This window comes from Tamandua tetradactyla, chromosome 8 (assembly GCF_023851605.1).
Source record: "Tamandua tetradactyla isolate mTamTet1 chromosome 8, mTamTet1.pri, whole genome shotgun sequence".
Taxonomy (NCBI): Eukaryota; Metazoa; Chordata; class Mammalia; order Pilosa; family Myrmecophagidae; genus Tamandua; species Tamandua tetradactyla.
In genome coordinates, this window is record NC_135334.1 from 85,788,132 (window position 1) to 85,812,566 (window position 24,435).

Here is a 24,435-nt window from a genome sequence, read left to right on the forward strand (position 1 = left end):
ACTTTAATGATTTAGTTGAGACATTGAAACATGGCAAACTTGTAAACATATTGGGCTGGATCAAATAATTCTGTAGGAGATCAATTTTAGCATAATGACAGGCCCAGTCCATGTCTATCTGAACAGAAAGCTGTTCAGAGAGGTATTTAGCCTCAAAGCATATTTTACATGTCCTTAACCAGCATCTTTCTATTTTTTTTCTTCTTCTTCTTTTTTTTTTTTTGTATGGGCAGGCACTGGGAATTGAACCCAGGTCTGTGGCATGGCAGGTGAGAGCTCTGCCTGCTGAACCACCGTGGCCTGCCCATCAGCCAGCGTCTTTGATAGGTGGTGAACCCTTTCCTTGGAACTTGTGTGTGTGTATGTGTGCGCGCGCACACGTACGTGTAAAACAAAGCCACTTTTAATATTATGCTTTTAACCAGCAAGAAAGAGAACGGGAATTGTTTGTGGGCTGAGTGCTAGGAGTGTTCAGTTCTCTTCAGAATAGTTCTGAATTTTGAACTTCTCACTCCACACCCCAGCAATTCATTCATCCATGGGTGTTCCTATAGAGCCCAGGGTGAAAATTTCTATCTGTACATATAGAACTGGAGGATAGGAGAGGGACTGAAACACAATATGGCAGGGCAGAAAGAGCATAAGCTTAGGCTCAGACTAGGTATCCCATTCCTTAGCTGTGTAACCTTGGTTTAATCTCTGAATTCCTGTTTCCTCTTTGTAAAATAGGGTTAATATTAATATCTCCCTCAGAGTATGTGTGAAGGTTAAATGAGACAAGTAAACAAAACTTCTAAAGTACTACTGGGTGAATTTCTTGATAAATGGTCAACAATAACAAAAATGACAACTATGACAAATCTGGGCAGGTCTGATACATAACACATCAGTGATTCAATTTGAAGCCAGCACAGTGCTGGCACTTAAGAGTAAGTGCTAGTTCCTTTCTCCTTCCTGCTTTCTCCAGGAGAGTTCAGTCCCTCAAATGGAATCCTCCATAACTGAGCAGGGATGGGTGAGATGATGAAAGTAATTATATCTTTAAATAATCTTAGTTTACCTCTTTAACCCAGTAATCCCATTTTTGAGAGTTAGCCTAAGAAATCATCTAAAAGAAAGAAAAAGTCACTTGTGCTAAGATATTTTCTACAAAATTATTTATAATAGTAAAAAACTGCTAACTGAATGTTAATACTGTCAGTTCAATTATGATAATTCAACTTAATGAGTTCTAGAGTCCTCAGTATAATTTTAAATATTGTACAGCAACACAGAAACTATCAAATGTCGAGTAAAAAGATACGTACAGAATTGTGTCTACACTATTACATAGTATGACTTGGGCTCGTGTCCACCTGAGGGGCATTGTAGAGAATTTCTGGTATGCTTCATTTTTGTCATCACACTGGGTTTTTGTGTGTTCAGCTGGGGAAATTCTCTAACCTTTCACAATGTAATTTATTTTTTGACCAGGTGTGAATATTTAATGTACATAAATCTTCTCCAAGGCCAGTAGTAGAGAGGACTGAAAAATTTTTTAAAAATTGATTCTTTGAGGTATCTGGAATTGTGATGGTTAAAAACAAATATTGTGTAAAATATAGATAATCTAAAATTTGCATTTTAACCATTTTGAAATACTATTCAATGGCATTAATTACATTCACAATATTGTGTAGCCATCACCACTATCCATTTTCAAAAATTTTCATCACCCCAAACAGAAACTCTACAGCCATTTAACAGTAACTTTTCACTCCCTGCTCCTACAAGCTCTGGTAACCTCTAATCTATTTTCTGTTTCTATAAATTTGCTTATTCTAGATATTTTATGTAAGTGGAGTCATACAATATTTGTCCTTTTGAGTCTCCTTTATTTCACTTAGGATAATGAATAATATTCCGTTGATGTATATGTTTCAGCTTGTTAAACTGCTGGAATGCAATATACCAAAAATGGGCTGGCTTTTACAATGGGGATTCCTAAGGCCATGAAAATGTCCCAGTTGAGGCATCAACAGGACCATATCCTTTCTGGAGAAAGGCTGCTGGCATCTGGGGTTCCACTGTCAGATAGCATGGCACTTGGCTGGCATCTGCTGTTTCTTTGCTTCTGGGTTTTGTTGCTTTTAGGTCCTAGTTCCAGTGGCCTCCTCTCCTTTATAAACTTTTGTGGGTCTTCTCTTAGTATCTCTGGGGCTTTACTCTTCAAGCTTTCTGAGTGTTTCTCTCTGAGGTTTTCTGTCCTTTATTCTCTCATAAAGGATTCCAGTAAAAAGGATTAAGTTCCAGCTTGAATGGGGTGGGTCACATCTCAATTTAAATAACTCAACCAAAAGGAACCACCCTCATAGGTCTACACTCACAGGAGTGGATTAAAATAACATGGGTACAAAACAGCTTCAAACTAACACAGTATATATCCCATGTTGTTTATCCATTCATCTGTTGATGGATACTTGAGTTTCCACTTTTCTGAATAATGCTGCTATAAACATTGGTGTACAAGTGTCTATTTGAATCCCTGTGTTCAATTCTTTTAGTTATATGTCTAAGAGTAGAATTGCTGGGTCATACAGTAATTCTGCATTAACTTTTTGAGGAAAAACCGAACTGTTTTGCACTGTGACTCCACCATTTTACATTCCCACCAACAACATACAAGTGTTCTAATTTCTTCACGTCCTTGCTAACACTTGTTGCTTTCCATTTTTTAGTAATTTCCATTCTTGTGGGTTTGAAGTGATATCCCATTGTGGTTTTGATTTGCATTTCCCTAATGGCTAAGATGTTGTGCATCTTTTAATGTGCTTATTAATTTGTGCATCTTCTTTGGAGAAATGTTTATTCAATGCTGTTGCACATTTTTAATTGGGTTATCTGTCTTTTTTATTGTTACATGCTATCTTAATTGCTACATACTATCTTAATTATTGTAGCCTTGTAGTAGTTTTGAAATTGGGAGGTCCTCCAACTTTGTTCTTCTTTTTCTGGATGGCTTTTATCCATTTGAGCCTTGTAATTCCATATGAATTTGAAGATTGGCTTTTTCATTTCTATGAAAAAGGATGATGGAATTTTGATAGGGAGCAACGCATTTTGATAATGCATTTCAGCTTCTGTTGATGGGATTTATATGATAAACATTAACAATACTTTAAATTAGAATTATGGAATGATCCTTCTGTTCCTGTTTCATTTTGCTTAGGAACAAAATTATTATTGGATGTAAAGTATTTAGAATAAGGTCTGGCATAGAGTGAGTGCTCAGTAAATGAGAGCTTATAGCATCACCACTTATTTTATCATTTTTGCATGAATTCACTCATATAATCTTCACAACAGGGTAGTGAAGTAGGCACTGTTAGGATCTCAATTTTAGAGATGAAGAAACAGGCAGAGAAAAGTTAAACATGTATCTAAGGTTATATAACTAGTAAGTGACAGGGCTGGTATCTGGCAGGGGCCAGGGTCTTGTGCCTAACCATTTTACCATATTGTATGCTCTTTAAGCAAAGCTGCTATTTTCAGTGCTTATGGGAAAGAATAACAAGTAGAATAAGACAATCTTCAGATCCCTCGGCCCCCACAGAAGAGGATAGTGAGGGAAGTGGAAAAGGGAAGCTGGGGCTGGCTCTTACTCTTTTTCTGCCACCTTCTGGAGTGGAGGGAATGGAGACTCTGGGTATGGGAGATTCTAGGGTGACTCATGTGTTCATTGTTGGAGGGGCTGGAGGTGGGACATCCAGGACAGATATGCCACTAAAGTCAGACATAGTGTCTGACAGACAAGGAAGTGTCTGAACCAAATAGAGCCATAGAATTGCCTTGCTCCCAGCCACTGTCATCTTCTAGAATCTTAGAACCAGTATGTGTCTCAGATATCAGCTGAAATAACATACCGTCCTTCCACCCCACACATGCAATTTAAAGAGTACGAAATGAAGGACTGAGAGGGGAAGTGCTTTGCTCAAGGTAACTCAGCAGGTTAGTGGCAGAGCTTTCAGCTGCCCCACTAGCCTTCTCAGAAATAACTCCAAATTCTGAGACAGAAATGTTTCCAGACAGTTGTGAATATCTACCTAGCCTCTGTGCCCCTGAAAATTCTGCCTGAGGCTGTTTTGGCCTTCCCTCCCTGATACCCACTCCCCTCAGAGGCCCTAGAGCCTCCCCAACTCTGATCTCAATGAGTCAGGGGTGCTGGGCCTGGAGTAACTCAGGCAGGACCAGCATGAAATTGGAAGCTGAGCCCAGCCCAGAGCTGTCCCAGGTGAGGGAGGGATTCCAGAGATCAGGGCCTAATTTGGGGTCAGCAGCCAGGGTCACAGTCAGGGAAACCAGATGCTAGAGTTTGAGATCAAAGTAAGGTCAAGGGTGAGAAGCCAGACAAAGACCACAAAATCAGTCCTCTCTCCTTTGCCTCTCCTGGGTGCTATTCTAGCTGAGAGGGTCCCCAGGAGCTGCAGCTGAATCATGGAGTCCTCGCATGGGGCCAAAAGTGTGTTCCAGCATGCGGAAGCCAGTGAGTCAGAAACATGTGAGAAGCTGTGATCTAAAAAGGGAGGTCCAAAGGTTCACCAAAGTGAAGGGGACAGAAGTAGATATGGAAGTTGGGATTTGGAGCCAGGAATCTGAGGACCAAGGAGGTGAGAGCAAAAATAGCAGGTCTTGGATAAACAGGATTGGCCTAGAACAGGTGCTGCTTTGTGGCTCACTCTGGGGGGCCAGATGGGCGTGGTGGGAGTGTGGATTTTTTTAATTTAAAGGGCCAGTACAGACACTAGTGACCAGGAGACAGTGAACCTGTCTCAAAAGTCTCAGAATAGCTCTGGCTGTGGCTAGAAATGGTCTAGGCACAGTTTGCCCTGGTCTTGGAGCTGGTGAACTAGGCTGGATCTGTGGGGGAGGGAAAGACAGTGCTGGAGGACAAAACCTGATAGGTTCTGGGGCTGAGAGACAAGCCTGGCTGCTAGGCCTCAGCACTGTGGGTTCTGCATGCTCAGACCTGCATGAGCATGGAGGGCCCGGGTAGAGAATGGCTGAGTTATGTGTTCCAGGTTCTGAACAGATGCTCCGGGAAGCTTTGGCTTGCTTGTCAACAGATTTGACCACAGTCTGGACCAGCTGTTAGGCTTAGGCCACTGGCCTCATTCCTAACACAGAGAAAGCCTAAGAACTTTCTTCTCTGTAAGCTTTCCCTCTTCAAAATGTCTCATAGCCCCACAGAACCACATTTGGGTGAGCAAATATATTCTCAGAGCCAGGCATCACAAGTTGATTTTATGACGCATCTAGGCAGAAGGTGAAACGCCCCAGTCATTAACTCACTTCCCCTGTGGGCGTATTCTGCAATGAGCTGTTCATTTGAGCTGTGGAACGAGTTTCTCTAGCACACACAGACCTGCCTGTCAGTGTACATTTGGCTGCTCAGATAAATCCTTGGCACCTCAGAGGATGTCCCTGGTTCACCTCTGAGGCCATGTGTTTTCTCTTGCAGTCAACCTTGCTGGCTGCTTCCTGGAACAGGCCAAGACACACAGGGACGGTGTTCTGTGGATAAGGCTGGGCTGGGCCAGGAGAACCCCAGAGCACACATCTGGATGCTTAACCCCTAGCATACCATGGTAGCTAGATGTCTTAATCTGTCCTTTGTGTGTGTATGTTTGTGCGCATGTGCATGTGTATCTGTCCTTTTAAATTCCAGCTTACTCGCTACATGTTTTAGGCCACTTCTGTCCTCTTAAAATAGGGCTCTGACTGTGTCTCCAAAGGAGGGCCCCTGAAGCAAAGTCAGTGGGCTGGATTCCAAGACTGGCAGAATGAGACACAGTACTTGAAATAAATGCAGAGTGTTTGCTTACAGATTTTTCTCTACCACATCATGGGTGAGTCAGATGACTTCTCACCCCAGATTCTGTTTTTACCCATTTTCCTACTCAGAATCAGCAGTGGGAGGATTTTGTAAAGCTTAAAATATATCCCCGAATTACATATTTTTGTCTTTTAAATTTTAATGTACATTCTTTCATACTTTGATGTAGCTAAGTATTATATTTCACATTTTTTAGTTTAATTCATATGTGGCTGTGAAAGAGCACTAGGTAGGGAGTCTAGAGACTTAGGTTCAAGTCTCTGGTCTTCTTAGTTGGCAGTTGTGGGATTTGGAGCAGGTCAGTTTGCCTCTTTGAACTTCGATGTTCTCTTTGACAAAATAGGGTAGGAGTTCACCGAGGAAGCTGTGAGCTTCCCTTGGATAGGGGCAGTTTACCCATCTCTGTAGCCCTGGAATCTGGCCCATGTCTGACTCCCCTGTCCTTCACCTCTCAGGCTTATAATGATAGCAGATTAGACCAATCATGAAAGTGTTTGGAAAATTGAAATGCTACATTACTGTGAAGGATAATTGTTATTATACAATATATACACACAAAAAAATCTGCATCTCTTTTCTTCAGCCTTCTTCATACTCAACTTACTCTTATCTATGGGGGAGGGGGGAGCTCTTTGGTATCCTAGGAAAATCAGTTCTCTCTGGCTCTCAGAGTTGGTCACAGCATGAGAGGAGGGGCCCCACAGTGGGAGGAAGGGCCAGGTGTAAAAATTGCAAGAGCTGTTTGACTACATTTGGTAATTGCATTTAGTTGTTAAGGATTTTAGTCTCTTTTAACATCGTTCCCCCCACCCTGCCCCTTTTAAAAATGACATTTGTACCTAAGGAGACCAGGCTACTTTCAAGTACAGTGTTTTATATTCAGGATTTGTCTTGTCATTTTCTTTTGGTGTCTTTTCACTTTTTCTTTTTTTTGAACATTTTCAGTGAAATGGAAGTTAATTTTAAAGGCTTGGTTAGATTTGGTTAACAATTTGGGTAGGAAGCTCAAACTTTTTTTTTTTAAATATATGAACTTCATGCTGTGCTCCTTAACATCTGCCTTTTAAATCTTGTTTTAGTTTCCTATCTGCTAAAACAAATATCATTCATTCTATTGGCTTAATAATAGGAAGTTAATGGCTCATGATTTCAGAGGTTAGGGATCTGTGCCATCTCTGGCTGGCCAAAAATCAGGTATTCCTGGCTTTTCTGTCATGTGCCAGCGTCTTCTCCTTTTTCTTCAGGTTCTATTGATTTCCGGCTTCTGGCTGGTCCCTGTGGCTTATCTCTCTATCTGAATTTCATTCTGCTCATAAAGGACTTCAGTAATCTGGATTAAAGTTCAACCTGACTCAGATGGACCACACCATAACTGAATAACATCTTCAAGAGATCCTATTTACAAAGGGTCCATATTCACAGAGGTTGAGACCTAAACACACCTTTTGAGGGTATGTGATTCAGTCCCTCCAAATCTTAACACATTCTCTTTCTCCATTTTTCTCTCAAAAAGCTTGGCTTTTTAATTTTTGTGAATTGCAATTCACAAAAATTGCAATTTTTTTCACAGCTATTATTACTGAACTATTTCATGAACCCACTTTGGAAATAAAAAAATATGAGCATTGAGTCTTTCTCTCTATATTTCTACTGTAACAATCCTAATCTTCCTAAGGCTATGGATTCTCTCCTCTGACTGAGGAAAGAATTAGGTACGATGAAATGTAAAAAGGAAAAGCACCTAGATTAATGTTTTGATGATGACTGCACCACACCTCTAAAAACAAGATGAAATTTCTGAAGCAGACGAGAAGTAAGGGGGAATAAAGGTGTAAGAGGAGGCAGAAGCCATGCCCCAGGGGTCTTGCTCCACAGAGCTGGAGGGACACAGTGGGCAGAATCCCAGGGTGCATTCCTGGATCGGCTTCGCCTGAAAACATGGGATTTGAATCCTTTTCCAAAGTCACGTCCCAAGTATAAGGATGATTTTGCACCCTTACATTTATTAGCAGTGCCATCCTCCTTAACATTTTTAATGTTGACCCAGATCTCAGAGAATTGTAGAAAGGTAGGTTGTCTAACTATAAAATTCCTTTTAATTTTGAATAGGATCTTTGAACAGTCTCTATTCTGTTCACATTTCCAATAGTCTTGCAAAATCAGTAGGCAATGGAACAATTGCTCCTTTTCGTAGAAAAAAAGTATCTTAAGCTTTTACTGTTTTTTTTTTTCAGATAAAAAATATTTATTGTACTTATTATACACCAGGAACTGTGTTAGGCTCTGGGAGTACAAAATCAACTTGAGCTCATATGTTGCTTATATTGGGGAAGAAGTTACATAGACAGATACTTTCACTATTAAAAGGCAGAGGTATGTACTAGATATTAAGGGGTCAAAAAATAAAAGGTATAGTTCAAGGAGGAGCTGGAGGCTTAGAAATGAGGACTGAGCTAAAACTTGAAGAGCAAATAAAAGCCAGGTCTCAGTTGGTGAAAAGAGCATTCTTGGCTTGTTCACTGGAGTATTCCTAGAATCTAGCATAAGGCATTATGTATGGTAGATAGTCAAAACAGTAAGTTCATAAAGGAAATCCCAGCAGAGGAAAATGTATAAACAAAGGCATGGAAGCACAAAAAGGGCATGGAAAACTAGAAGTTGTTCAGAATTACCAGAAATTAAATCCTTATCTGTTATGGGGTCATAGAATCCTTTGAAAAACTAATGAAAGTCATGGGACTGTCTTTCTAGTAAAATAAACTTGTATATACACTTAAAATTTATAGATAATTTTTTGGGTATTCAGATATTCTTGAACCCTATCCACATTAAGAAATGACTGTTGTAGTGAATAGGGAACATTGAGGCTTAAAAATATTTTATTTTAAAGCAGGGAAGTGTCAAAATTCAATACTTCAGACGTATTGTGGAAGGTGGTTTAAGAGACTTAGTACTATGTCAGGCAGTTCACTTAAGAGGGGTCGGAAATAAACTATAATGATTTAGTCTTAATTAGGGGCGAGGTCTCAGAAACAGAGAAAAGAGGTGAGGTCAAGCATGCTTTAAGAGGTAAAACTGGGAGCTGTTGGTATTTGGATTTGAGAATAAGCAATATGAAGGAATTAAGGTTGACTTTAAGGTTTTGTGGATAACAGGGTGGATGGTAGTGTTACTAAGTGAGATTGGAAATGCAGGGAAACAGGGCTGAGTTAGGAAGGGGTAATGGAAAGTCTGGTGGTAGGAAAAATAAAGAGTTCAGGTTTGATCATGTTGAGGTTATTCAGAGTAGCCAAATGCCATACAAGAGTGAAATGGAGGGAAAAGTGGGAGTTGCTGTAAACCTTAAAGGAGCAAAAGATTTCATGGGATAATGGAGGTGAGCAGAGTTGGACAGTGAGGAGGACTGATGCCTATTCCCAAGTCTGAAAGGCACTGCCTTCAGGGAAGATCCAATTTTTAGCTCAAGGAGAAAACAGAGGAACATTTTTCAAAGACATGTGGGGGTTTTGTTTGCCACAGGCTGCAAAGGGGACAAGTGAAATGGTTAATGAGGGGACCCTGGTCAGAGAATTGAGAGAAAGGGTGAGCTGACATTCTGGATGGATATGAGAAGCATGGGTGAAGGGGTGGGCGGCTAGCATGAAAAATCGAATGAAGACCCTGTGGTGGGTTAAAACACTCTGCCTAGGGGAGCTTCCCAATGAAATATCTCTGATTGTTATCACTCATTGATGCTAGTTGGATGAAGAGTTGTTTGCTTTTAGCAGATGCTCAGAGGCTATTACTTATCCGCTATGATAGAGTTCTTCTAAAAGTTGCCAATGTTGCTACTGTATTCTTTTTATTTTTTAAATTTTTTTGGCTTTTTATTTCATTTTATTGATCTTTTCAAATAATCAACTTTCAGTTTCATTAATTTTCCTTTTTTTAACTTTTTTTATTGTATAGTATAACATATAAACAAAGCAAAGGAATAAAAAAGAAATAGTTTTCAAACCACTCTTCAACAAGTGGTTACAGAACAGATTCCAGAGTTTGTCATAGGCTACCATACGATCCTCTCACATTTTGCCTTTTAGCTGCTCCAGAATATAGGACGGTAGAGGGCTTAAATATTTTTTTATCATCACAATCAACTTCTTTTCCTTCTTTTTTTGTGAAAAATAACATATATGCAAAAAAAAGCTATAAATTTCAAAGCACAGCACGACAATTAGTTGTAGAACATATTTCAGACTTTGACATGGGTCACAATCTTAGGTTTTTACTTCTAATTCTTCTAAATACTGGAGACTAAAAGAGATATAAATTTAATGATTCAGCATTCATATTCATTTGTTAAATCCTATCTTCTATGTATAACTCCACCATCACCTTTGATCTTTCCATACCTCTCTTTAGGGGTGTTTGGGCTATGGCCATTCTAACTTTTTCATATTGGAAGGGTCTGTCACTAATATGGAATGGGGAGATGGAACTATCTGATGTTTTGAGAGGCTGGGCTAGGTTTCAGGACTTATTTGAACCAGGGATCCATCTGGAGATTGTGGGTTTCTGGAAAGTTACTCTAGTGCCTGGAACCCTTGTGGAATCTTATATATTGCCCTAGGTGTTCTTTAGGATTGGCTGAAATGGTCCTGGTTGGGGGTTGGCAGTTATGATAAGTAGCAAGGTCTACCTGAAGCTTGTGTAAGACCAACCTCCAGAGTAGCCTCTTGACTCTATTTGAACTCTCTCTGCCACTGATACTTAATTAATTACACTTCTTTCCCCTTTTGGTCATAATGTAATTGGTGATCCCATGGTGCCAGGTCTGGATTCATCCTTGGGAGTCATCTCCCTCATCCTGAGAGAGACTTTCACCCCTGGATGTCATGTCCCACATAACGGGGAGGGCAATGACTTCACTTGAAGAGTTGGGCTTAGAGAGACTGAGGCCACATCTGAGCAAGAACAGATGTCCTCCAGAAGTAACTCTTAGGCATGCCTATAGGTAGTCTAAGCTTCTCCGCTACTTATATAAGCTTCACAAGATTAAGCCTCATGAATGAGGCCATGGCCTCTTGATTTGGGTGTCTCAGGGGAGTTTCCCTGATAGTAAGCTTTAATAGTTCCATTATCTCTCTCCCCTCCCTCAGGAAACTTTGCCAGTACTTCTTGATTATGTGCTTTATATACTCCAGGATGTTTCCAGGCATTATAATAATCTATACAGGATTAAAGGACCTCTTTCTTATTCTCTGGGCTCCCTGTGTTTCAGTTGTTCAAATGAGCTATATAGATAGGTTGAATTAGATTAGGCACTACAGAAAATTTCAGTTCTAGATCAAATAAACCTTTCTTCCATTGGTCTCAAAGAATATGTGTGGTTCTAAAATATAGACACTGCCTTCCTCACCCCTATGTTCTGAATTATTTTAACGCCAGCCTGTTCGACTTCATTCTTATCTCTAAATATCAGGTTACTATATAAAACAGCCTCTCAAAATCCAGAAATAATAATCACCACTCCAGACTTAATGTGTCTGCTCTAAAAGCTTACAATCTAGGCTCTTGTTTTTATATAAGCATTTTCTAAAGATGACCATACCATTATTGTTCTTTTGTTTCTGGCTTATTTTGCCTCACCAAATATCCCACATATTCATTCACATCATTGCATGCCTCATGACATTCTTCCTTTTTGTAGCAACACAACCTTCATTCATAAGTATACACCATCGTTCGCCAGTCTACCTCTCTATCAGTGCATCCTTCAGCCATCTGCATTCATCGGGCATCTTGTAGAGGGCCCAAGATCCACAGTCCATCAACATTCTCATTTTAGATAATTTCATTCTTCCCAAGAGACAGAAAACCAATAAACACACCCTCACCAAATAGAAAATCTAAACCTCCTCTTAAGTCTTGTCCCTCACCTCATTATTTACCACTGCTGTTGCTGTGGTAGTGCTGATGTTTTCCTTTTGAACATAGCACATAGCATGCAATAGTTTTCCTCCTGTACCCTGGATTTAAATGTTCTTTATACAACAACCAGATCTTTGAAGTAATTCTTATGAGACTCATTCATATTTCTAGTGTGTATCAGTGGAACACAGGCCTATACAATCTTTCAATCTTGTTCATCTTCAGTATGGTACTATTACTTCTAGACCCACTAAAGAATCACCTTCACTCCTATCTATTCCCTTACATTGGAGTTCAACCTCATTAGCTAATGGTTCACCCATCTCTAGCTTCAATGTATCTCTAGGTCCCCTATATTCTATATTGTCAGCCTCTGATTATACTTTTATGCACGTCATAAAAATGGAATCATACAGTATCTATCCTTTTGTGTCTGGCTTATTTCGCTCAGCGTTATGTCCTCAAGGCTTGTCCATCTTGTCATGTGCTTCAGGATGTCATTTTGTCTTACTGCTGCATAATATTCCATTGTGTGTATATATATATATATATATATATATATATATATATATATATATATAACACATTTTGTTGATCCACTTGTCTGTTGATGGGCATTTGGTCTGTTTCCATCTTTTGGTGATTGTGAATAATGCTGTTATGAACCGATGTTCATAACACCGATGTGTGCAAATGTCTGTTTGTGTCATTGCTTTCAGCTCTTCTGTGTATATACCAAGTATGCTATTGCTGTGTCATAGGGCAACTTGATACTTAGTTTCCTAAGAAACCACCAGACTTCCATAGTGACTGCACTATTATACGTTCCCACTAACAGTGCATAAGTGTCCCAGTTTCTACACATCCTCTCCAACATTTATAGTTTCCTGTTTGTTCAATAGCCGCCATTCTTATAGGTGTGAGGTGGTATCTCTTTGTAGTCTTGATCTGCATTTCCCTTATAGCCAATGAAAATGAGCATCTCTTCATGTAGTTTTGAGCCATCTGTATTTGTTCTTCAGAAAAATGCCTATTCATATCTTTAGCCCATTTTATAATTGGACTGTTTGTTCTTTAGTTGTTGAGTTGTATGATTTCTTTGTATATACAGGAAATCAAACCTTTGTCTGATATGTGATTTCCAAACACTTTCTCACTGTTGTATTCTTTTAATTATTTTCTTCCACTGCTTTTAGCAGACAGGCAGTAGTTGCAGTCTGAGAGACATCCTTCATGTTTTCTTTGAAATTTTGAAGATTTCTTCTATTCCTAAAGAACTCAAAAGTTAAGTCAATGAGTAGATTCATCATGGTTTGGGGAGATCTTCTATCTACAAGGTCCCTTCTTAATGCCCTTAAGAATTCCAAAACAACAGGGTGCAAAATAAAATATGTTAAGTAAAAAGGCTATTAAAATATTTCAAAAACATTTGAATAGGGGTCCCATATTGTTTGCACTTATAGAAAATACTATTCTCTTTGTGCAAGCAACAGAGAAAACTAATACTCTGTATTTCACTTGCTGGGATTCTTTATTATGTAATTTCTTAATTATAGTTCCAGCTGCTTTTATATCACATGTAAGCCATTTTCATGAAGTATTATACAAATATTTTCTGATACATATAGTTTAAAAAAAAGAAACCTTTACATAGGTATATAAGTTTAAACACGGGGTACACAGCTGTACAAGCTTAAATACCTTACAGGTCTGCTCCCTCAGTTTTCTAAGTCCAGGGTAGTAAAGTCTAAATCCCTCACCTGTAATTCTGAAATCCTCAAGTCTCTCAAAAACTTAAGTACTTTCATAACTCCTTTGGAGATGAGACCAGGTTTGAACTCACCTGAGGCTATTTATAATCCTAATTTCCTATTTTGTGTGAGTATTTGTATTTCATTGTAATAATATTAATGGATTTTATTATAGGATGTTGCCTTAAACACCGCTGAAAGTATGATGTTAAATCAAAAATTCTGAATTCTAGAGCTCCTCTGGCTCTTAGAATTTGTGAACCTGTGGCAATTTTTGGATGTCTGCCCCATCTACAATCTTTCTTTTCTGGGAATTATTCTCAGTTTCTTAGAGCTGAACCTGACCCTGCCAGTCTGTTTCCCCCACCCCAGTCATAGGTAATTGGATCAGGCTGGACACTTGACCCAGATTTAAATGACCAAATTGTCTTTGTGGCAATTTAGAATTGGAATTCATAGATAATTGTCTCTCTTGGTTTGCTGGAACTGAGGACATGCAAACTGTGAGAGGCAACCTTCTTTGGCTGTATGCGTGAGAAGCAGAGAAAGCTGATATGGAGAGAAGGAGGGAGGGAGGGAGAGAGGGAGAGAGGAGAGAGGCAGGGAGGGAAAAAGAGAGGGAATTAAAGTGAATGATGCAGATGTAAAGAGAGAGACAGAAATGAGTGTCTATGCAGGCTTAGAGGGTGAGAAGGCAAGTAGGAGTGTGCAATGCAGACCAAGTGTGAAAACAGGCTTCAATCCTAATGGTTTCCTGGTTTCTGGTTCCATTCCCCAGCTGCCCTTTTCTGCCCTTGAGTTCTGTGACATGCAACTACTTTCTTATAATAAATTTTTACATCTCATTAATGCCAGATAAAGTGGGATTCATTTATTTACAATTGAAAAGGCCTCAACTAAGATGCTAAGATAACTTTTTTCTAGTACAATAAAGATTTTAAGGCTCAGGTGAATGGACATGCAAATAAATTTCCCAAGAGAATACTCATTTATTAATTTTAGTGCAGAGTAGCTACCAAAAGGACCAGAATACTAGTGGTCACAGGTCAGTCTGTTCTTTCCCAGTAGGAAAATTTACACAAAAGCAAGTTATAATGACTGCTTGATTAGTGCAGACAGAACCAGATAATTAGGGGATCTGAGCACAAGCTAGGATAGCTGGAGGCACTTTTCTTCACTTATAGGATATGTTGAATCTGCCAAGTGGTATACATATGTGGTTGTGTTATGGCATCCTTGGAAAATAGGCCAACTCATTAAAACCAGTTCACCCATAAGCCAAGTCACCTAATGAGCCATTTACCTAAAATTAGTATATGTCAAAATCTTTCATGTGTAATGGAATGGTTTCACAATCTTGTCATTATTTTTCCCTAAGGTGACTGTTTTGTATTGTAGAGTTCTTTCCTCTCTTTTCTCTTTCTTTCTTTCTTTTTTGGTGAAAAATACGAGCTTTAATTACATCATCTTCTCTAAACATCTCTTATCATACGTACTTAAAGTTTTTTTTTTTATTTTGAAATACTTTCAGACTAATAGGACAGTTATATAAATAATACAAACCCCATACAGAGAACTCCAGCATAGCCTCTACCCCACTCCAGATCCACCAATTTTAACACATAATTCTATCCATTTTTCTATCTGTCCATCTGTCTATCAATATATTTTCTGAACACCTAAGCATAGGCTGTATATACCATATTCCCTTATACCCAACAGTGTCATGCCTGTTTCCCAAGAATGAGGACACTCACTCATGCAATCATCTAAAGTGTAGTTATCAAGTTCAAGACATTTAATATTGATACAAAGTTTACAGTTAATATTACAATTTTTAAAAAATGTCCCAGTAACCTCCGTTTGAGTCTTTTCTCCTCCCTGGTTAGATCCTGTCCAAAATCATGTATTGCATTTATCATTGTCTCTTTAGTTGCTCTTTTTATTCTGGGAACATACATAGTGTCTTTTCCATCTCAACTACTCCCAAGTATATCATTTGGTGGGATTAATCACATTCATGATATTGTAGTACCCTTACCACCTTTCATTATTAAAAATTTCCCATCACCCCAAATAGAAACCCTAACCCCGTTATACATTAACTCCCCATTTCCCTTGCTCCTCACCCCTGGTAATCTGGAGTACTCTCTAATTTTTGTTTCCCTCTCTTTTTTCTTTACTTTTATTTCCATCCTTCCTTTTATCCTCATTTTTTTCTCCCTTTCACCCTCCCTACCTTCTTTCCTTCCTTTCTTCTTTCTATTTTACCCCCATTTCAAAGATGTTTTTGCCCACTGTTCTAAAGTTGTACACCTGTGTTTCCGTGTGCTAAACTGCCGGGATGCAATATACCAGAAATAGGTTGGCTTTTTCAAAGGGAATTTATTAGGTTACAAATATATAGTTCTAAAACCATGAAATGTCCAAACTAAGGCATCAACAAGAGGATACCTTCACTGAAGAAAAGTTGATGGTGTCTGGGTTTCCTCTGTCACATGGGGAAGCACATGGTGATGTCTGTTGGCCCTTCCTTCCTGGGTTGGTTTCAGAGTGGCTCTCTCAGCTCCTGTGGGTCCTTCTGGCTTCTTCTGGGGCATTTTCTTTGTCTTAATTTCTCTCAGCCTTCTTAAAGGACTCCAGTAAGCAGATTAAGACCCACCTTGAATGGGCAGGGTCACATCGCTATGAAAAACAACTTAATCAAAAGTTTCTGCCCAAAATAGGTCTTCCCTCATAAGCTTGGATTAAAAGAACATAGGCTTTTCTGGGTACATAACGATTCAAACCATATGATGGTTAGGTTCATGTGTCAAATTGACCAGGTGATGGTGCCAGGTGTCTGGTCAAGCAAGCACTGGTCTAGCCATTATTGTAAGGACATTTTGTGGTTGGTTAATAAACCACAAGCTGATTTATTAAATCATTAGACAGTTGATTGCATCTATGATCAACTAAGGGAATGTCTTCTGCAATGAGAGAATCCAATCAGTTAAAGACTTTTAAGGGAGAAGAGAGAACTTGTGCTTTTTTCTTTAGCCAGCCAACCTCTCCTGGAAAGTTCATTAACAACCTTCATCAGAGTTGCCAGCTAGCTAATGGCCTGCCCTATGAAATTTGGACTTGTGCATCCCTGCTGTTGCATGAGATACTTTAAAACAATCTCATATTTATAGATATCTCCTGTTGGTTCTTTTTCTCTAGAGAACCCTGACTAGTACAGCCTGCTTCTGGGAGTGGAGTGCTGCTGAGTTTGCAAATACCAAACATGTTGAAGCAGCATTTTAAATGGATAAGGGGAAATTTAATAGGAATTTACTAGAAAAGGAGTTTAATAGGAAAGGCCTAGAATGGTTTGAATAGACTGTTGGTAGAATTGTGGACTCTAAAGGTACTTCTGATGAGGCTGTAGATAGAAATGAGGACTGTGTCATTGCAAATTGAAGAAAGGTGACCCTTGTTTTAAAGTGGCAGAGAATTTGGCAAAATTGAATACTGATGTTGGATTGAAGGTAGACTTTGAAAATGATAAGCTTGGATATCTAGCTGAGGAGATTTCCAAAATAAGGGTGGAAAATACAGTCTGGCTTTTTCTTGCAGCTTATAGTAAAAGGCTGAGAAGTGAACTCTTAGGTAGAAAAAATCCAGAAACTGACAGTTTAGAAAATTCTGAGCCTTTGGAAAATGAAACCCCAATGGAATTTGACCCATGTGAGGATTTAACCAAACATGGAACCAGTCAACCATTTCAGAAAAAGCCAGGATTAGAGATGGAGTTATCCAGAAAGGATTTGTATAAAGTCCTATTGTCTGATGGTTTGACCCCTGCCTGTATGCTGTATGCCAGGTCAACATATTTTTTGCAAGATCTGTATGAATGGAACCACTGCCAGTTTAGACTAAAAGGGACAGAAAAGGGACAGATTGAAGGAAAAATGACTTCAAAGGTAGAAGCATGGAAGATAAGCTCTGGAACCAGGAAATCTGGGCCAGGAGAGTGGATCCACCCATGCATGTGGAGAGGGTGAGTTTGTCCTGGAAGCAGAGGTTGGGCTTTCTGTTTTGTTGCTCAGGAAGACTGTTGCCCCCTCAGGCCTCAGAGAATGTGAAACAAATTCCCTGGGGATTGGGGAGAGTCTGGCTGCCACCCCACAATTCTGAAGGGATTGAGTTGTGTCCTGGAGATGGCAGAGAATACAGGTGGCACACAGGTGCTTGGAGAGGGTGGGGTGAGGAACAAGGTGGTCTCCCCAGTGCTTGGATTTGTCAAAACTTTCACCCCAGTGTTTGAGGAGAGCAAGACCACTGCATTAACCCCTTGGAAAGGGAGGGACTTCTGCTCTCTCAAGCCCCAAGTATAAATGATTCTCAGACCTTAAAATTTAATGTTTTTTGGAACTGTTTGGGTCTGGTGATCCCTGTTTTCCTTCAATTTCTTCCTATGGATAGAAATGTTTATCCTATGACTGTTCCTTCTTTGTATGTTGGAAGCAGATAACTTGCTCTGAGTTTCATAGGCCCACAGCCAGAGAAGAATTTTATCTTAGGACAGACCTGTAACTGACTTTGATGACATTTTGTACTGTTTTTGACTTTGTATCGTTACTGAAATGGTTTAAGGCTTTTGTGATATTATGATGAAATGAATATATTTTGTATATGAAAAGAATATGTCTTTTTGAGTTCCAGAGAGTGGAATGTTCTGATTTGAAACTCCTCTGTATCTCAGAAAAGCCATGCTCTTTTAATCCTAATCCAATTTTATGCAGGCAGATCTATTGTTTGGGTGGGACCTTTTGATTAGGTTGTCTGCATAGAAATGTGACATCACCCACTAAGTCTTAATTAGTTTAGTGGAGTCCTTTAAGAAGAAAACATTTGGAAAAAACTCAGACACATTGACTTGGAGATGCTGAGAGAGCTGTTTGAAGCTACAAGCCCATAGAGAAGGAACACAGACATTGCCTTGTGCCTTCCTGTGTGACAGGGAAACCCTGAACTCTGTCGGCCTTTCTTGAGTGAATGTATCCTCTTCTTGGTGCCTTAATTTGGACATTTTCACGTCCTTAGAATTGCAACCTGTAACTTAATAAATATCCTTTATAAAAGCTAGTCCATTTCTGGAATAGTGCATCCTGGTAGCTTTAGAAAACAAACAAACCAGCACAACCCCATCCTCTTCAACCCCTAGAGGCTAAGACTGGTGGTTGGTACTTGAGAGATGAGAGAGGGGAGCAATAACATCAGAAATAGTGCCAGATGGAGAAAATGAGTGGAGCAAATCTAAATCAAAGTCGGAGATGGGTGGGGTGGGGAAGCCGAAGGCCAGGATGGTCAGCCTGAAATCAAGTCAGGAGTCCTGAATGGACAAGAAACTGGATCAGAGGGAAAACAAGGCTGGAAACAAGTGTGGAGATGGTTATTGTTGCTGTGTATTTTCATTGTACATTATCTATCTCATAGCTTTCAATTTCTCTAAAATTATAGTGTGTACCTTTGGAAATGTGCCAGTTTGAAAGTATTTATGTACCCTAGAAAAGCCGTGTTTTAACCTAATCAGTCTGGTGAGAGCAACAGTTCCCTCTAATCCCTATTCAGTACTATAGGTTCGAAATTCAATTAGGTTATCTTCACTGAAATGTGACTCAATCAATTATGGGTATTAAACTTGGTTAGATGGAGATGTGTCTCCACCCATTCTAAGTGAGTTTTTATTTGTTTACTGGGATTGTATAAAAGAGGAGACTTTTTTTGGAGAGAATGCCTTTTGAAAATGATGAGAAAGCCACAGCAGAGCCAAACAGAGCCCAAGGCCAAGAGATCTACAGAGTCTACCAGCCAGCGACCTTTGGAGATGAGGAGAATGCCCCTGGGGGAGCTTCGTGAAGCAAGAGGCCTGGAAAGGAAGCTAGCATAAGATACTTGTTCACCATGTGCCTTTCCATATGAGAGAGAAACTCTGACTGTATTTGCTATGTGCCTTTCCACTTGAGAGAGAAACCCAACTTCATCGGCCTTCTTGAATCAAGGTATCTTTCTATGGATGCCTTAGATTGGACAGTTCCAGAAACTTGCTTTAATTGGGACATTTTCACAGCCTTAGAATTATAAACTTGTAACTTATTAAATTTCTCTTTATAAAAGACCATTCCATTTCTGGTATATTCCAATCAGCAGCTAGCACACTAGAACAGGGACATATATGTACAATGTCAAATTTGCATAAATCTGGGGTTGCTCAACTCAGAGTGTGCGTTTTACTTATGATTCATCAACTTTATTCCTTTTATTTGGCTTCCTGCTTGTTTGTTTCTCACATTTTTGTGAACTAAATGTTGTTATTATGCAAATTACCCCAAATCCAATGTTTGTTGCACTGTGATGAGGCATGTCTTATTGGCAGTGAGAGTAAAAGGATGGGACACATTCATCAGAAACATATTGGGCTGACTTGAAATATTGTGTACCCCAGGAAAGCCATGTTCTTCTAATCCAGTCTCATGCATACAGATATTGTTGGGTGGGACCTTTTTTTTTTTTAACTTTTTTTTATTGTATAGTATAATGTATATACAAAGCAAAGAAATAAAAAAGCAATAGTTTTCAAAGCACTCTTGAACAAGTGGTTTCAGGACAGATCAAAGAGTTTGTTATGGGCTACCATATGATCCTCTCATATTTTTCCTTCTAGATGCTCCAGAATATAGGAGGCTAGAGGGCTTAAATGCTTTTGTATCATAGCAATCAACTTTTTTTTTCCTTCTTGTTTTGTGAACAATAACATATATACAAAAAAGCTATAATTTTCAAAACACAGCACCACAATTAGTTGTAAAATGTATTTCAGACTTTGACATGGGTTGCAATTCCACAATTTTAGGTTTTTACTTATAGCCACTTTAAAACACTGGAGACTAAAAGAGATATCAATTTAATGATTCAACATTCATATTCATTTGTTAAGTCCTATCTTCTATGTATAATTCCACCATCACCTTTGATCTTTCCATACCTCTCTTTAGGGGTGTTTGGCTATGGCCATTCTAACTTTTTCATATTGGAAGGGTCTGTCACTAATATGGAATGGGGAAGGCTGGGCTAGGTTTCAGGACTTATTTGGACCAGGGATCCATCTGGAGATTGTAGGTTTCTGGAAAGTTACTCTAGTGCCTGGAATCTTATATTCCTTGTGGAATCTTATATATTGCCCTAGGTGTTCTTTAGGATTGGCTGGAATGGTCCTGGTTGGGGGTTGGCAGGTTATGATAGGTAACAAGGTCTACCTGAAGCTTGCAAAGACCAACCTCTTGCAAGCGAGTAGACTCTTGACTCTATGTGAACTCTCTCTGCCACTGATACTTAATTAATTACACTTCTTTCCCCCTTTGGTCAGGATATACTTGGTGATCCCGTGGTGCTAGGTCTGGATTCATCCTTGGAAGTCATCTCCCTCATCCCGAGAGAGACTTTCACCCCTGGATGTCATGTCCAACATAAGGGGGAGGGCAATAATTTCACTTGCAGAGTTGGGCTTAGAGAGACTGAGGCCACATCTGAGCAAGAACAGAGGTCCTCCAGAAGTAACTCTTAGGCATGCCTATAGGTAGTCTAAGCTTCTCCACTACTTACATAAGCTTCACAAGAGTAAGCCTCATAAGCGAGGCCATGGCCTATTGATTTGGGTGTCCCTAAAGTTTGACACTGTATCAGGGATTCCCTGATGGTAAAGTTTAATAGTTCCATAATCTTTCACCCCTCCCTCAGGGGATTATGCTAATACTTCTTGATTATCTACTTAATATACTCCAGGATGTTTCCAGGCATTATAATAATCTATATGGGATTAAAGGACCTCTTTCTTATTTTCTGGGCTCCCTGTGTTTCACTTGTTCAAATGAGCTATACAGATAGGTTGAATTAGATTATGCACTGCAGAAAATTTCAGTTCTAGATCAAATAAACTTTTCTTCCATTGGTCTCAAAGAGTATGTATGGTTCTAAAATACAGACACTGTCTTCCTTACCCCTATGTTCTGAATTATTTTAATGCCTGCCTGTTCGACTTCATTCTTATCTCTAAATATCAGGTTACATATATATAAAAACAGCCTCTCAAAATCCAGAAATAATAATCACTGCTCCGGGCTTCATGTGACTGCTACTTCAATGTCCCACTGATTCACCCTAGAAATATGAATGAGTTCTAGTAAGAATGGCTACAAAGATCTGAATGTTGTATAAAGAGTGTTTAAGTCCAGGGTACAGGGGAAAAACGGCTATGTTCAAAAGGAAACCGTCAGCACTACCACAGCACTAAAAGCTCACAATCTAGGCTCCTGTTTTTTTATTGGCCTTTTCTAAAGGTGACCATACCATTGTTGTTCTTTTGTTTCTGGCTTATTTTATCTCACCAAATGTCCCACATGCTCATTCACATCATTGCATGCCTCATGACATTCTTCCTTTTTGTAGCAACACAACCTTTATTCATATGTATACAACATCGTTCGCCAATCTACTTCTCTATCAGTGCATCCTTCAGCCACCTGCATTTATCGGGCATTATGTATAGGGCCCAAGATCCACAGTCCATCAACATTCTCATTTTAGATAATTTCATTGTTCCCAAGAGACAGAAAACCAATAAACACACCCTCACCAAATAGGAAATCTAAAGCTCCTCATAAGTCTTGTCCCTCACCCCATTATTTACCACTGCTGTTGCTGTGGTAGTGCTGATGGTTTCCTTTTGAACATAGCAGTTTTTCCCCTGTACCCTGGACTTAAACACTCTTTATACAACATTCAGATCTTTGTAGTAATTCTTGCTAGAACTCATTCATATTTCTAGGGTGAATCAGTGGGACATGCAGGTCTATGCAACCCCTTTCAATCTTGTTCATCTTTGATGTGGTAATATTACTTCTAGACCCACTGCAGACTCACCTTCACTCCTATCTATTCCTTTACATTGGAGTTCAACCTCATTAGTTAACGGTTCACTCATCTCTAGTTTGTATATATCTCTAGGTCCTCTATATTCTGTATTACCAACCTCTGATTAAACCTTTATGCAGGTCATGAAAGTGGAATCATACAGTATCTATCCCTTTGTGTGTTGCTAATTTCACTCAGCATTATGTTCTCAAGCTCATCCATCTTGTCATGTGCTCCAGGATGTCATTTTGTCTTACCACTGCATAATATTCCATTGTATGTATATACCCCATTTTGTTGATCCACTTGTCTGTTGATGGGCATTTGGTCTGTTTCCATCTTTTGGTGATTGTGCCTAATGCTGCTATGAACATCAGTGTGAAAATGTCTGTTTGTGTCATTGCTTTCAGCTCTTCTGGGTATATACCACGTAGTGCTATTACTGGTCATAGGGAAACTCAATATTTAGTTTCCTAAGGAGCTGCCAAACTGTCTTCCATAACGGCTGCACTATTATACATTCCCACAAGCAGTGCATAAGTGTCCCAGTTTCTACACATCCTCTCCAATATTTATAGCTTCCTGCTTGTTCAATGGCAGCCATTCTTATAGGTGTGAAGTGGTATCTCATTGTAGTCTTGATCTGCATGTCCCTTATAGCCAATGAAAATGAGCATCTCTTCGTATGCTTTTGATTCATCTGTATTTGCTCTTCAGAAAAATGCCTATTCATATCTTTAGCCCATTTTATAATTGGATTGTTTGTTCTTTAGTTGTTGAGTTGTATGATTTCTTTGTATATACAGGAAATCAAACATTTGTCTGATATGTGATTTCCAAATATTTTCTCCCATTGAGTTGGCTGCCTCTTTATCTTTTTGATGAAGTCTTTTGAAATGCAGAAGCATTTGATTTTGAGGAGTTCTCATTTACCTATTTTTTGTTGTTGTTGTTGCATGTGCTTTGGGTGTAACTTTTAGGAAACTACCTCCTATTACTAGGTCTTGAAGATGTTTCCCTACACTTTCTTCTAGAAGCTTTATGGTGCTATTTCTTAAATCTAGGTGCTTGATCCACCTTAAGTTAATTTTTGTGTAGGGTGTAAGATAGGGGTCCTCTTTGATTCTCTTGGCTATTGATATTCAGTTCTTCCATGCCCAATTATTGAAAAGACTATTTTGTCCCAGTTCAGAGGATATGGGGGCCTTGTCAAAGATCAGCTGCCCATAGATTTGGTGGTCTATTTCTGCACTCTCGATTCGATTCCATTCATCAATGCTTCTATCTTTGTTCAGTACCATGCTGTTTTGAGTACTGTGGCTTTATAATAGGTTTTAAGTTCAGAGAGTATTAATCCTCCCACTTCGTTCTTTTTTAGAATGGTTTTAGCTATATGGGGTCTCTTTCCCTTCCAGATGAATTTGGAAATTAGCTTTTCTAAATCTTCAAAGTAGGTTGTTGGAATTTTTATTGGTATTGTGTTGAATCTGTAGATCAATTTGGGGAGAATTGACATCTTAACTATATTTAGCATTCCTATCCGTGAGCAGGGAATGTCTTCCCACCTATTTAGATCTCCTTTGATGTCTTTTAGCAATGTTATCTAGTTTTCTGTGTACAAGTCTTTTACGTCCCTAGTTAAATTCATTTCTAAGTTTTTTATCCTTTTAGCTGCTATTTTGAATGGAGTTTTTTCCTTAACTGACTCCTCAACTAGGCCATTGCGTGTGCATGGAAATGTTACTGATTTTTGCACATTAATTTTATATCCCACCACCTTGCTGAATTTGTTTATTACCTCAAGTAACTTTGCTGTAGATTTCTCAGGATCTTCCAAGCATAGTATCATATATCCACAAATAATGAGAGTTTTACTTCTTCGTTTCCAATTTGGATGCCTTTTATTTCTTTGTCCTGCCTGAATGCTCTAGCACAATGTTAAATAATAGTGCTGACAGTGGACAC

At 39.1% G+C, this 24,435-nt stretch overlaps 1 long non-coding RNA gene across 2 annotated transcripts in view; it reads left to right on the forward strand.

The window, feature by feature from the left end:
* The first annotated feature begins 4,588 nt into the window (after positions 1–4,588).
* LOC143643657 (uncharacterized) overlaps positions 4,589–24,435 on the forward strand; it is a 102,614-nt gene continuing 82,767 nt past the window's right edge. For both annotated transcript variants that reach the window (XR_013156310.1, XR_013156311.1), the window contains exon 1: positions 4,589–4,646. This is a non-coding gene — a long non-coding RNA (uncharacterized LOC143643657). The remainder of the gene's footprint in view (positions 4,647–24,435) is intronic.